Source organism: Periplaneta americana, chromosome 7 (genome assembly GCF_040183065.1).
Source record: "Periplaneta americana isolate PAMFEO1 chromosome 7, P.americana_PAMFEO1_priV1, whole genome shotgun sequence".
NCBI classification, from domain to species: Eukaryota; Metazoa; Arthropoda; class Insecta; order Blattodea; family Blattidae; genus Periplaneta; species Periplaneta americana.
The window spans coordinates 104,234,397-104,248,728 of NC_091123.1; the positions used below are offsets into that span (position 1 = coordinate 104,234,397).

At 35.8% G+C, this 14,332-nt stretch overlaps 1 protein-coding gene across 4 annotated transcripts in view; it reads right to left on the reverse strand.

The window, feature by feature from the left end:
• Positions 1–14,332, reverse strand: part of Pi3K68D (phosphatidylinositol-4-phosphate 3-kinase catalytic subunit Pi3K68D) — a 987,208-nt gene that overhangs the window by 11,734 nt on the left and 961,142 nt on the right. Inside the window, exon 27 of one of the 4 annotated variants that reach the window (XR_011333110.1) lies at positions 5,446–5,589. The exons of the other annotated variants lie outside the window; for them this stretch is intronic. The gene's annotated coding sequence lies outside the window, so the exon portion shown is untranslated. The remainder of the gene's footprint in view (positions 1–5,445; positions 5,590–14,332) is intronic. 4 annotated transcript variants of the gene reach the window in all.

Consider the following 14,332-nt stretch of genomic DNA (forward strand, 5'->3'; position numbering starts at 1 on the left):
AATAATTGAAAATGGTTAATTGTTGTGTGCCTTTTTGTAAATCCAAACAGGGAAAATCTAGTTCGGTAGGAATAAGATTTCATGAAATTCCTTCGGCCGAAGAACTTCGAGAAAGATGGCTAGCTGTTATAAGAAGACAAGGTGATACCAAAGGAAGTAAGTGGATTCCATCCGATTATGCACGCGTTTGTAGCCTTCATTTCCAAGAAGAAGACTATAGGGGAAAATTGTAAAAGAAAGATTTTAAAGCCTGGTGTTGTACCAACTATATTTCTTGATTATCCAAGCTATGTTCAGAAAAGCAAGAAAACTCCTCGGAAAATACAAGAAAGGATACATCGAGAAGAACGACAAATAATCAACAATGAAGTGGGTCCATCAATAGAAAATAGTGGAAATGAAAGGCACGTAGAGAGTGGCATCGGAATTCAAGTTGATTTTCCGACAAGAAATAATGTTTACCAGAAGATAATAAATAGCAGGCTTCGATCCAGAATACAGAGACTGCAAAAACAATTGGCGGACGTAAAATCTGAACTTGAAAGTGCGCAGAAGAAGCTCGCGAGTGTCCAGAAATAAAGAAAATCAATATGATAAAAGAGGCTGCAAACGAAAAGAATCAGAAAGCTGTGTACCTATTGGACCAAATTAACAATTTCGAAAGGAAAAAACCGGAGTGGTCAGAACAATCTATTCGATACTGTGTTGCGTGGAGAATAGCATCCCCTAAAGGTTATGAGCATGGTAGAACTTCAGGATTTATTTCAGCTCCTTCACGAAGTACTCTAGACAGGTACATGGGTCATATTGACTGTGATGTGGGAATTTCACAGTTGGTAAAGGACAGGCTTAAAGCTGAGTGTGAGAACCTGCAACCAATAGAGAAGATTGTCTCAGTTATCGTTGATGAAATGGCAATAAAGGAACGCCTTATCTATGACAGGACAATTGATAAATTCATTGGAGCAGTCAATGCTGACGGGGTGTATGACACAAGCATAGGGAAATATCCTGTGTTAGCAAACAAGCTACTCTGTTTTGTGGTAAACGGTTTGTCTACAAAGTACACTATTCCCGCGGCTTATTTCCTAGTTAGAGGTCTGCAGGGCTCCGACCTTCACCTTTTAGTTAAGCAAGTGATCAATGCTGTAGAAGACTATGATTTCTATGCACTTAGGATAGTGACAGATAATCACAGGATTAATGTTTCTATGTTTAAGCAATATGGAGGCGGAGAACTCAAGACGTGTGTCCCTTATCCATGCGATCATAATCGTAAACGTTACTTCAGTTTTGATTATTGCCATGTACTTAAGAATATCAGGTCTCAGTTCCTGGATAGAGAACTCACAGACGGCAATGGTGTAATTAGTTCTAAATATCTAAAGGAAATTTATCGATTACAGAGAGATCTGACTGTGAAGCCAGTTCGCTATTTAACAAAAACACATGTTGAACCCACCAACTTGGAAAAGATGAATGTCCTGTCCACTGTTCAGATATTCTCTCCTGATGTAACGGCCACAATAGAGTTCATAAAGAACAATCAGTCCCAGTTAAACTGTAAGATCGATTTTTCAGAAGCAGATTCAACAATCCAATTTAAGAAGTCAATTTACAGATTTTTTACGTTTCATGATATCAGCGACAGAACTCAGCATCTTAGACAAAATAATGAAGACTGGATGCATTTCTATTCCGTAGCTGATGAAAGGCTACAATGGCTAAACGAAGATTTCAGTGAATATATTATGAAAATTCAAACTGAATCAAAGCGTGCGAAAATGAAGGGCTTAACCAATGAGACCGTAGAAGCGCTCTTGTTTACAGTGAAATCTACAGAAGAGTGTGTGACTTTCCTGCTGCAAAAGGGGTTCTTTTATGTCCTTACTAGGAGATTTTCCGGAGATCCCGTGGAGGCTGTATTTAGCACAGTCAGAATGGGAGGTGGATCTAATGACATTACAGATGCACATACAGCAGCATGTGCCATAAAAAGAATGCTAAAATCTGACATAATGATTTCTTCTAAAAGTGCCAACGTTGCTAGCAGAAATCAAAATTACTGTGGCGAAAGCTTGCCAAGCACGAGCTCCAGTGCTGAATCTGTTGATGAAAATATTCTTCCAGATTACGTAACTGTCCTTCTCGATAGAATTCGAGAGCCTGAAATTACGGTTTTCATAAACCTGCAAACAGTCACTCAAGCATTGGTTTGTAGATATTTGATTCTTGTGGTGGATGAAAGATTAAGTTGTGACATATGTGTTAGCAACATTTCAATGTCAAATTCATCAACACCACTCATGGAACTAATCCATAATCAAGATAAAGGAGGCCTTCGCTATCCTAAACAGTCCTTTGTAGGGCTAATAAAACATGTGCAAGAATTTGTTGAAGCTGCTGTGCCATACTGTAAGAAATCGAGCCACATACTGAAAACAATGCATAAATACTTGATTTCACCCCTTTCTCAGTGTGATTTACTGAAGTGTAGTGTCTCAGGTCATCAAAAGATGGTTAGCGAAATACTCATTGTGAAATTTGTTAGACCATTGTTATCAAATATCGGAAAAAATGAAGCAGAAAATGTGTTCCGATATGTGTGCTACAGTAAACCGCTGTCTAGGAAGGTCCTGAAACTGTGAATTATGCCAACAGGATGTGTGTTAGTTAAAATTTAATTTTCTTGCATGCTCATAAAAATAATATTCAAAACAAAAAAGTTGAAATTTTTATGTGTTACCGGATAATTCATACAACTCTTGTACTGTACGTGATTGCGTGAAGGGTGTGTTAGCTGCTGCCATCTATGATACGCAAAATCGGCAGCATAGAGCAGGCAGTTGACAACGAAACGCTAGGCGAAGGTATCCAGACAGCGGTGAAAATAACAATGCTTTTTTATAACATGACCAAGTCACATTAATATACAAGTAATAAAGATAAAACAAATGACTCTGCATTTATTTAAGGCGGCCTTGGAGTCCTTGGACAACAATCGGATTAATATATGGATGATATAATGATATTTGTTTATAATATACTAAATATTATTGTATTATAAAGAGAGAGTATTTGTGTGTTTGTATGAGGCAATCTCAGGAAACTATTTAATAGATTTAAATAATTCCTTCATCATTGGAAAGTGTAGTTCCTTTAGATAGACGTAGACTTTATGTCATTACAGAAGCTCATGAGTGGACTGAGGACTGAGCACAAATGCATATAAGGTAGGGCTAAACAGAACCTTACGCAAAGAAAACTTTATATAGATACCGTCGAAACTAATAATTAGCTATATGTACTGCAGTTAAATTTAATGCTATTTGGAGATACCGTACAGAAATTTGATGTCTGATTTGCGTTGCGTTTTTTATGAAAGAATGAAAGTCAGAGATGGAATAATTTTACAAATATACACACGGCACATATTAAGTATTAATTATTCCATAACGTAACAGTACACATTTGTATTGCTTAATTACGTATTTGGGTGAGCTACGTTAATGTATACTTAATAGGCAACAGTTCTATGTAGTGCACAATACTCCATATTGAATAATTAACAAACCAACATCTTTAACATGTGGTTTGTAGGCCATCTCAAACCCCAAACTCCACCTCTCTGAGCGCGAGATCTTATATACTCGGTCAGTTATGGCCGAATGTTACAATAAAAACAATTATTAACAACATAGGTATTTCAGTCATAACGTCATACAATACCAGAAGAAACAATGAAGTAATTACATAATTGAAATACGACTGTTTGATCTAGGGAGCATTCGTTTCGTTGCAAGAATAATTCGTTTAACATATTTGTAAATTAGTCTTGAATACGTTGCGCTGCTGAAAAAGTTTTTCTTCCTGAGATTCAAGAGTCCTCACAACCAATTAAAAACTTAGGCAGGTACTTATAGTAGTACATCCGTTATCAACACACGTTTTAAATAATATAGGGCAGTGCAACACCTTATTTCAAATGGTATCGTTTGGTGACAAAACCTTCTTCCAGCTGAGAGTAACAATCTTCAGTTCTTACAAATATATTCTACTTCAGACGCTGTTAGATCTAACATAATACCAAGCTTAAAAGTAGAATTAATCGAACAACTCCAGAACCTATCGCATGGTAATAACAGTTACATTCATATAGTTCTAAATACAACTTTGAAAGTAATTCAAGAGCAAACGATTTATAATTAATAATAAATTAATTATTAACTAACAATAACAAAGCTGTATTTGGAAATATAACAGATTTAAGTCAATGATATTTATTTATAACAAGTGCAGCAAAGCACGCGGGTACGGCTAGTTCATTAATAAAATTACTTATTACAGTCATTTTTTTTATTTTCAATTTTTAAATTCATAATTAATTGAAGGGTAAAACTGTTAGCCTTGTATTAAGCAACAGAGCAATGTAACGTAACTCTTTCATCTACACAGTATTACTGCTGTTATTAGACAGACATCTATGGAACCCTTTTCACAATAAAATTTGATACATAACACTTTCATTCAGGGAGAAATACTGATTTATTTATAAATGTAACACAATACCTTCAAACATCCTACCCTTGAATTCCTTAATATGATTGCAGTTATCCACTAGATTATATAAATATAACTTTGTGCTACACCCTAATTTTAATTTTATAATTCTTGAAAACGTCAATTTTACAATATGCACTTCAAAAAGAAGTTGCAAAGGTATAATTGATTTTATAATTCTATATAATTACTTCTAATTTCAAAATAAACATTCAAATCTGCTTCCTATAAAATTATGAAATTTGCAGTCACCTAGTTGTAGTATTATATCCATTACCTTATGCAATTTTGTATATAATATTCAATTCTTATTTGTAATCTATGTCGTTCATGGGAGTGTTAATCAATCTGTTGACTGAACTATTGAGATCAGCTATTCTACGTTGGATAAGATGATTAGAATGTGCTAGTATAAGCCTGATGGTTTGCTTATGTTTCCTGTGTATTTCAAATTGGAGTGTATCAGTCTTTCTTTCCATTGTTATATCTAGAAAATTTATTTTGTATCTATTTCGTCTTCTTTGGTGAATTGTAATTATTGTGGATGTAAGTGATTAATGTTGTTTAATAAGGTTTGTGAAGTTTTATTTTGGTATATAAGAAAAGTGTCATCTACATTCTTCATATCGTTAATTATTTTATTATTTTTATTTTTTATTTGAGGGGCTCAGGTGTAAAACATGGTAACTGACATTTTGGTAAAAAAAAAAAGAGATATGTAGCATTTATAATATATCTTACATTCTGCGTCTAATGCAATAGTTAGTTTTCCAACATCTCAACAGAGGCAAAAATATATATATTTTACTTCTGGTACCTATACAAACTGTTGCATGTATAAATGTTTACCTACCTAATAACTTCAAAACACTAAAATGTCCTTACCATGTTGTACTCTCGAACCCCTCATTAATTTGAAGGCGCCCTCGGTTGCGCAGTTGGTATAGCGCTGGCCTTCTATGCTCGAGGTTGCGGGTTTGATCCAGCCGAGGTCGATGGCAGTAGATTTACTGGCATGTAAAAGAATTTCTGCGGGACAAAAATTCCAACACACCAGCGACGCTGATATAACCTTTGCAGTTGCGAGCATCGTTAAATAAACCATAATTTGATTTTAATTTGAATCAATGAATTTATTTCCTAAGTTATTTAAGAATATGTTAGCCATTATACTGCATGCATTGTATTTTTAACCTGAAATAATTAGGAATATTAAATCCAGGGCATGTAGCACGTAGGGCGAATCCAGAAATGCATATAGAGTGTTAGTTGGGAGGCCAGAGGGAAAAAGATCTTTGGGGAGGCTGAGACGTAGATGGAAGAATAATATAAAAATGGATTTGATAGAGGTGGGATATGATGATAGAGGCTGGATTAATCTTGCACAGGATAGGGACCGATGGTGGGCTTATGTGAGGATAGCAAGGAACCTCCGGATTCCTTAAAAGCCATGTGTAAGTATGTTAGCCATTATTCCTGAAAGAGAGGAGCCCATGAATAAACCATCTTTTTCCTGTATAATTTTGCATTAAACGTAAAATAATGTTGATTACAGTAGATACGTAGGTCTAATAGGTTTGTAATCTTCTCAGTTTCTATATTGCTTAAGTATTCGCATTTTAAGTTTCATCTTATTATATCTATGCTTTCTTTACTGGCATATTTGTGTACTGATACACATTGACAACATCAAAGGAAACAATTTTACTGTTATTGTCAATAGGAATTTTATTTAAAATTTCTATTATTTGAGTGTTCTTTCTTATATTATGGTTTTTTATTATATTTGAATTTGTTCTGGGATATTTTTGTAGGAATTTTGTTGTACTATTATGTTGGTCCGGTATGGAAATTTATTATTTGTCTAATGAGGGTGTCTTATTTATGAATTTTTGTGGAGATTTCATTTTTGGTGGTTGAGGATTCACATAGATTAATGAATGTTTTTCATTTTCAGCTAAGGTGAACTCTATGATTTTAATGGTGTCTTTCAGATTTTATTTTTATTGGGTGGTGGGGTCTTTTTTGATTAATTCAAATGAATTGTTTAAAAATAATTTATCTGTTTTTTCGATGTATATTGATTCGCCAAGCATTTCCTTTACCTGCTGTGGTAATAATAAGAGTACTGTCGCGAATTTTCTTACTTAAAGTTTTTTGTTATGTTTGTTTCTTAGTCTTTGGGGTTTGCAATAATGGTTCTTTTTGGTTGAAATTTATTGATAGTGTTAGCTATTTCATGTCTAAAGGCCTGCTGCCACTTAACAGAATCGAATCGAACAGAATTTATTTTCGCAATGTATTTAAATGGAACATAGCAGAAAGCAGCGCATCCAATCAAACCGAAGAGAACTGAATAGAATTCATGAGCTAGAATATTTATTTCACTGACGGAATTTCTTGTTTCGGCTATGACTGTATGTTCTCGTGAAGCCTTTGTGAAAAAACAAACGAGTCATATCCATTTGTGATAGCGCAATTTCTTTATTGAAAGTTATTGTTGAAATAGTATGTAGGGCTATACAGAAAATTACAATTAAATAATATAAACAAAGAAAAAATAATAAATCTTGTTCAAAATTATCTGCTATTGTATGACAAAATACAGAAGTACTATCGTAATAATTATTCCCGTGATAATGTTTGAAGCGAAATAAGTAAATTACCAGCAATGGAAACATTAGGTAAAAGTTAAAATCCAAAGCAGGGCTAAAGAACGGAATTTTGCTTCACCTCTGGAAATACAGTCAAATAAAGTGAAAATTCTCCACATATCCAGTATTTCCTTTTCTTGTTTTAAATATTTATTTCTTCTCTTTCTGCCTCTTCACATAACTGTGCTATAGCCATTATGCGATCCATTTTAATCTGTATATGCTTTGATTCAGTTCGATTCCACTAGATGTGAGTGCCGGCAGACATTTCATTTCTATACGATTCGGTTCGGTTTGATTCCGCTAAGTGGGAGCGGGCCTTAATGATACTTTTCTGGGGATCATTAATAACTTAATATATAAAAGTGAATGTGGGTATGTACTGTATGTATGTATGTATGTATGTATGTATGTATGTGAGTGTGTGTGTGTGTACGTTCTCTATACAAATCTACACACTTTGATCGATATGTGTCAAAGCTTGCACATTTAACCTTAATAACCAGGAGAAAAACATAGGATACATTAAAATTGTGCAAATGGACGTTGAATTAATTAAAAAATGAAAAAATAAAATAAATACATCAAACATTCATGTATAATATTAAAATGCAATCTTTGGAGTTAATTGTTCTTTATTATTGTCTGTTGTATTCAACATCGACATTCACGAGGCCATGGAAATTGTAACACGAAATTAAGTACAGTAACATTGTTGATACACATCATGAAGGCTAAAACTAGATAATTCACGCAATAAGTGTCTTTACACAGTTCAGGACCGTATTATGAATTTCTCGATGCAGTTGTGGATAGTGAGCACACTGTGTTTTATCCAACTGAATTCTTGAATTCTTTGAAACCACAAGGATTGCTATCATATAATTTAATACTTAATATTGAACCTCCAATAGTACAATTGCGAAATATTGACCCACCAAAATAATGCAATGGAAGAAGAATTGGTGCGAAAAAATTAATTCAAAACGTAGTAATAGAAGTGACAAAATTAATTGGCAAAACGAAAGGAGAAGATGTTTTTTTCCCATGCATTTCTATGATATGCACTAACATGCCTTTCGATTTTAAGTAACAGCAATTTCAGTGCGACTAGCATTTGTAATGGCCATATTAAAATCAAGCTCAAGGACAGTTGCTCAAAGTTGCAGACATTAACTTAAAAACTCCGTGTTTTTCACATTCTCAACTATATTTTATACAAAGAAATAGAAAAAAAAAAAAAAGAAAGATTTTACACACATCAAAAAGCAATTCAATAATACTTCTGTCATATTGCTAATGTAGTATGTGAATATATGTAAGGCGACTGAAAATAACACTGTATTAATTCTAAAATATACCTCTCAAAATATTGTTGTTCATGTCCGAAAATGTGTCACTGCGAAATTCTAACTGTATAATCACGTTGCCAATGTAGTATGTTATGCTTTGTGGAAATAACAATCTCTTTATTTTGTAAAAAACCGGTAAATATCTCTCTGAATATTATTCTTTATGTTTTAAAAAATGACTTATTGCGAGTTTATATTGTATCTGTATCCAGTGTATAAAATAAGAATTAATATAATAATTATGTTCTGAATTTGTGAGGTATAGTTTCTCAAGTCATATTAAAAAAAATAGGCGTACAGTGGTCAAGAAGTAAAAAATCTCCCAATATAAATTAAATTATATACATATATATCGATTCTTTGGTACGACCGATAGAGAGATAAATTTTGCTCTCGATGACACCCCAATGGGTTTAGACTGGGAATAAGGGAATTCCCTGTTTACCGTCAGTTGTCTCTGAAATTCAAGTGAAAACACATATAGACGTGAAATTACGTGAAATGCAAAGCTTCAAATCAATATACAGATCTTTTATTTTATCTGTGCCTCTGTGCAACATCATATTTGTGAATTTGGGGGCGAGGAAAGAAGACGGCAGAAAGGTTGTAATGTTTTTTAATATGCTGACTCCCATGAGTAAAATAATCCACTTGAAATTTAACAGTTACTGACCGGCAGAGATAAAATAAGATCTGGAGAACATTGATACAATGCTAAGTGGGCCTATAGGGTGTGTCTTTGTTTTGCTGAACTTCAAGACATTGCTAATTCATTTAAAGTTTGTGTGACAGTAGCCTATATATATGTTCGTTTGGTTTTCCTTTACTTATAGTTTCATTTTTTTTATTATTTTATTTATACAGGGTGTTTCAAAAATACGGGGCATAATTTCAGGTATGTATTTCCCACATGTAGACAATCAAAATAGTTCATTACAACATGTGTCCGGAAATGCTTTATTTCCGAGTTATGGCCTTCACAACATTGAAATTCACCGGAACGTTTTTCTTTCCGCAGGTCGTTGCCGTCAAAGGAGACATTAAGAGGGCACTCTGACAGTTCATTCCGAGGTGAAGGTTACATTCAGTGTTGTGTAGGCGTTAGACTGTGCGACATGTATTCAAATCAAGAGCTGGCAGAGATACACTTCATGTACGGTAAGGCGGACGGCAATGCTGCGCTGGCTCGTCGTTTGTACCAGGAGAGGTACCCACAACGACAATGTCCTGATCGGAAGACATTTGTACGTCTTCATTACCGTCTGTGCGAGTATGGAAAATTTAACTCTCCTGGTTTGGGAAGGGGACGACCAAGATCTACAACTCCAGAAGTACAGGAGGAGATTCTGGAGGCTGTGAACATGACTCCTTCTATCAGCACACGAAGGGTAGCGTTGCAAGTCAATGTTCCTCATACGACTGTCTGGAGACTGTTGAAAGAGTATCAATTGTATCCTTATCATTTGCAACGTGTACAGGCCCTGTCACCAGCAGATTACCCTGCGCGAGTTAGGTTCTGTCAGTGGTTCTTGCAGCAGTGTGGTGTAAATCCGAACTTTCCTGCCTTAGTATTATTTACAGATGAAGCACAGTTCACACGAGATGGCATAACAAATTTCCACAATCAGCATGTATGGGCGTATGAAAACCCACGTGCAACTGTTCCATCTCATCTCCAGGTGCGGTTCTCCCTCAACATGTGGGCCGGTATCATTGGTGATCGATTAGTTGGACCCCATGTACTTGTAAACAGACTTATGGGGCAGGCGTACACAAACTTCCTGGAAAACACCATACCTCATGTTTTAGAAGACACTCCACTGATCAATCGTCAACACATTCACTTCTTGCAAGATGGCGCTCCTGCACACTTCAGTCGTACGGCTCGCCGTACTTGGATCAAAGGTTTCCTGATCGATGGATAGATAGAGGTGGCCCAATTGCTTGGCCTCCACGCTCACCTGATCTGAATCCTCTCGATTTCTACTTGTGGGGCCATTTAAAATCATTGGTTTATTCGTCTCCGGTGCCTGATTTGGAATCCCTTCGGAATCGAATTGTGGCATGTTCTGAGGACATACGCAATACTCCTGGAGTTTGGGATCGTGTTCGCAGGTCAATGAGACATCGATGTGAGGTCTGTATTCAAGCAGGAGGTGGACATTTTGAACATCTTCTGTAATGACAACGACCTGCGGAAAGAAAAACGTTCTGGTGAATTTCAATGTTGTGAAGGCCATAACTCGGAAATGAAGCATTTCCGGACACATGTTGTAATGAACTATTTTGATTATCTACATGTGGGAAATACATACCTGAAATTATGCCCCGTATTGTTTAAACACCCTGTATTTATGGTGATGCGGAAGAGAAGGCCTGATGGCCTTAACTACGCCAGAATAAATAATCTCACACATGCACGCACACACACACAGATATACATACAAATTAAAAAAAAAAAAACATTTGAAAGTAAGGTACGTGATGAAATGTTTTCTTTCGTTGCCTGATCTGCATTTGTTTTAAATTGAGTTAATCCTTTCAAGCATTTGGCTAAGAGGTTCATTAATTCATGTAAGTGACACTATGTAAAGAATCATCTTTATGGACGAGAAAAGCTTATTAAAGACAATTCCTTTGGTTGTCTATAGTTGAGTCTAACAACCAGTTTAATTAAAAAAAAAAAAAAAAAGAAGCAAAAAGGACAACCCGGGCAACGCCGGGTGCTTTCAGCTAGTTATCTATAATTGATTGTCGAACTACTGTGGCCCTGTTGATAGTCCTCAAAGTATACTGCTTTAATTTTAAATGCTGAAATACAGAGTGTTTCAAAAATACGGGGCATAATTTCAGGTATGTATTTCCCACATGTAGACAATCAAAATAGTTCATTACAACATGTGTCCGGAAATGCTTCATTTCCGAGTTATGGCCTTCACAACATTGAAATTCACCAGAACGTTTTTCTTTCCGCAGGTCGTTGTCATTACAGAAGATGTTCAAAATGTCCACCTCCTGCTTGAATACAGTCCTCACATCGATGTCTCATTGACCTGCGAACACGATTCCAAACTCCAGGAGTATTGCGTATGTCCTCAGAACATGCCACAATTCGATTCCGAAGGGATTCCAAATCAGGCACCGGAGACGAATAAACCAATGATTTTAAATGGCCCCACAAGTAGAAATCGAGAGGGTTCAGATCAGGTGAGCGTGGAGGCCAAGCAATTGGGCCACCTCTACCTATCCATCAATCAGGAAACCTTTGATCCAAGTACGGCGAGCCGTACGACTGAAGTGTGCAGGAGCGCCATCTTGCAAGAAGTGATGTGTTGACGATTGATCAGTGGAGTGTCTTCTAAAACATGAGGTATGGTGTTTTCCAGGAAGTTTGTGTATGCCTGCCCTGTAAGTCTGTTTACAAGTACATGGGGTCCAACTAATCGATCACCAATGATACCGGCCCACATGTTGAGGGAGAACCGCACCTGGTGATGAGATGGAACAGTTGCACGTGGGTTTTCATACGCCCATACATGCTGATTGTGGAAATTTGTTATGCCATCTCGTGTGAACTGTGCTTCATCTGTAAATAATACTAAGGCAGGAAAGTTCGGATTTACACCACACTGCTGCAAGAACCACTGACAGAACCTAACTCGTGCAGGGTAATCTGCTGGTGACAGGGCCTGTACACGTTGCAAATGATAAGGATACAATTGATACTCTTTCAACAGTCTCCAGACAGTCGTATGAGGAACATTGACTTGCAACGCTACCCTTCGTGTGCTGATAGAAGGAGTCATGTTCACAGCCTCCAGAATCTCCTCCTGTACTTCTGGAGTTGTAGATCTTAGTCATCCCCTTCCCAAACCAGGAGAGTTAAATTTTCCATACTCGCACAGACGGTAATGGAGACGTACAAATGTCTTCCGATCTGGACATTGTCGTTGTGGGTACCTCTCCTGGTACAAACGACGAACCAGCGCAGCATTGCCGTCCGCCTTACCGTACATGAAGTGTATCTCTGCCAGCTCTTGATTTGAATACATGTCGCACAGTCTAACGCCTACACAACACTGAATGTAACCTTCACCTCGGAATGAACTGTCAGAGTGCCCTCTTAATGTCTCCTTTGACGGCAACGACCTGTGGAAAGGAAAACATTCCGGTGAATTTTAATGTTGTGAAGGCCATAACTCGGAAATAAAGCATTTCCGGACACGTGTTGTAATGAACTATTTTGATTGTCTACATGTGGGAAATACATACCTGAAATTATGCCCCGTATTTTTAAACACCCTGTATAAAGAAGATAAATATTTGAAATCCAGAAAATCAATTGATATTAAAAAAGGCAATTTAGACAAGAACAAGCAATCAACAATATTATAACTTTTTCCGGAAAATGTTTATTTTATTATGGCAGTGAAGTTCATTAATCAAAAACATTTCTGAATATGGTTACATATTGTCAGTACATGTTATCAGCAAGAGATAGTGATTCAGCTAAATTTAAGAGACTTTTAAAATCAGGTGAATTTCTCAGTATAATACATTCCATTTTAGAGAGAACATCTTCACTGCTAAAATCAGACAACTTATTTATGTAACTTGCACAAGCTTCGTACACATCATGATGGGTATTCCACGAAATTTAAAATTGTCATTTTGTCTGAAATTTTCATATTTCCTTGAAGTACATGAAGTGAACTGTCACAACATTAACATATTTTCCTCTGGAAATGAGTTAATAATTCTTGTATTTTTCCGCGAGTTAGTTTGGTGATTATTAGTGCTTGCTACACCTGTTTCCAAGCAACTCTTTCAGTGTGCAAAATTGTCTGCTTCGGAGATTTATGACATGTTTAGGCTTGAATATTACTTGTCCATTTTGCTTATAATGAGAGTTAAATACAACCATGTGCCGCACAACATGAGTTACGAAATTAACCTCTTTTTTTTTCATAGATATGTTAATAATCACATCTATCTCTTAAATTGTTTGGTTCTCTTAGTATTCCTCCTTATCTTCAATCATATATAAAAAATTATTGTTGATATTATACAAGAACCTACTTTAAAAACCGGAAAATATGTAACGTGAGTGACAATAGCGTGAGCTACGCATATGTAAAATTGCTTACTTCATCATTTAGATGACATTTTCCTTAAATATTGTACTTTAAGGAGATGTTAAAATTCTTGAATTAGAAAGCAAGAAACAAAATTACTTCCAATGTGTGTCAGCCGCATAGTTTTTAGATTTGGCCTAACATTTGCCTTTGTGTTTGATTGCTTCAATGCTTCGTGGTAGACTCAATTTAAGTATGATGTTTAAAGGTGCCATAACTATAAAAGGGATATACCTAACACTAGTACAATGAACTAAGCCTACCATATAAGAAGGAAAAGTTGCTACCTTCATTTTAAGCAAGGAGGCCAGATATGATTATCAGATACGGTAAGTATCACCCCTTCGACTTCAAAGTCTCTGTCTAAGAATTCTTTGGTGCATGATACAGACACTGAAGAATTAGCAGATAGAGTTTCTTTTCAGGAAAAGGATGAATTAATGTCTATGGATTTGAAGTATAGTAACTTTTGTATCGTTAGTCAAATTTGATGATAATATAACCACAGTTTCTGATATGTTGCAAAGTTCTGTAGATGAAGATGATGTTAAAATAATGTAGCTTAAGAGTGCTAGCAGTTATGGATTGTTTTCAAAATCAATGAAGAAGACACATCATATGTGAAACTGAA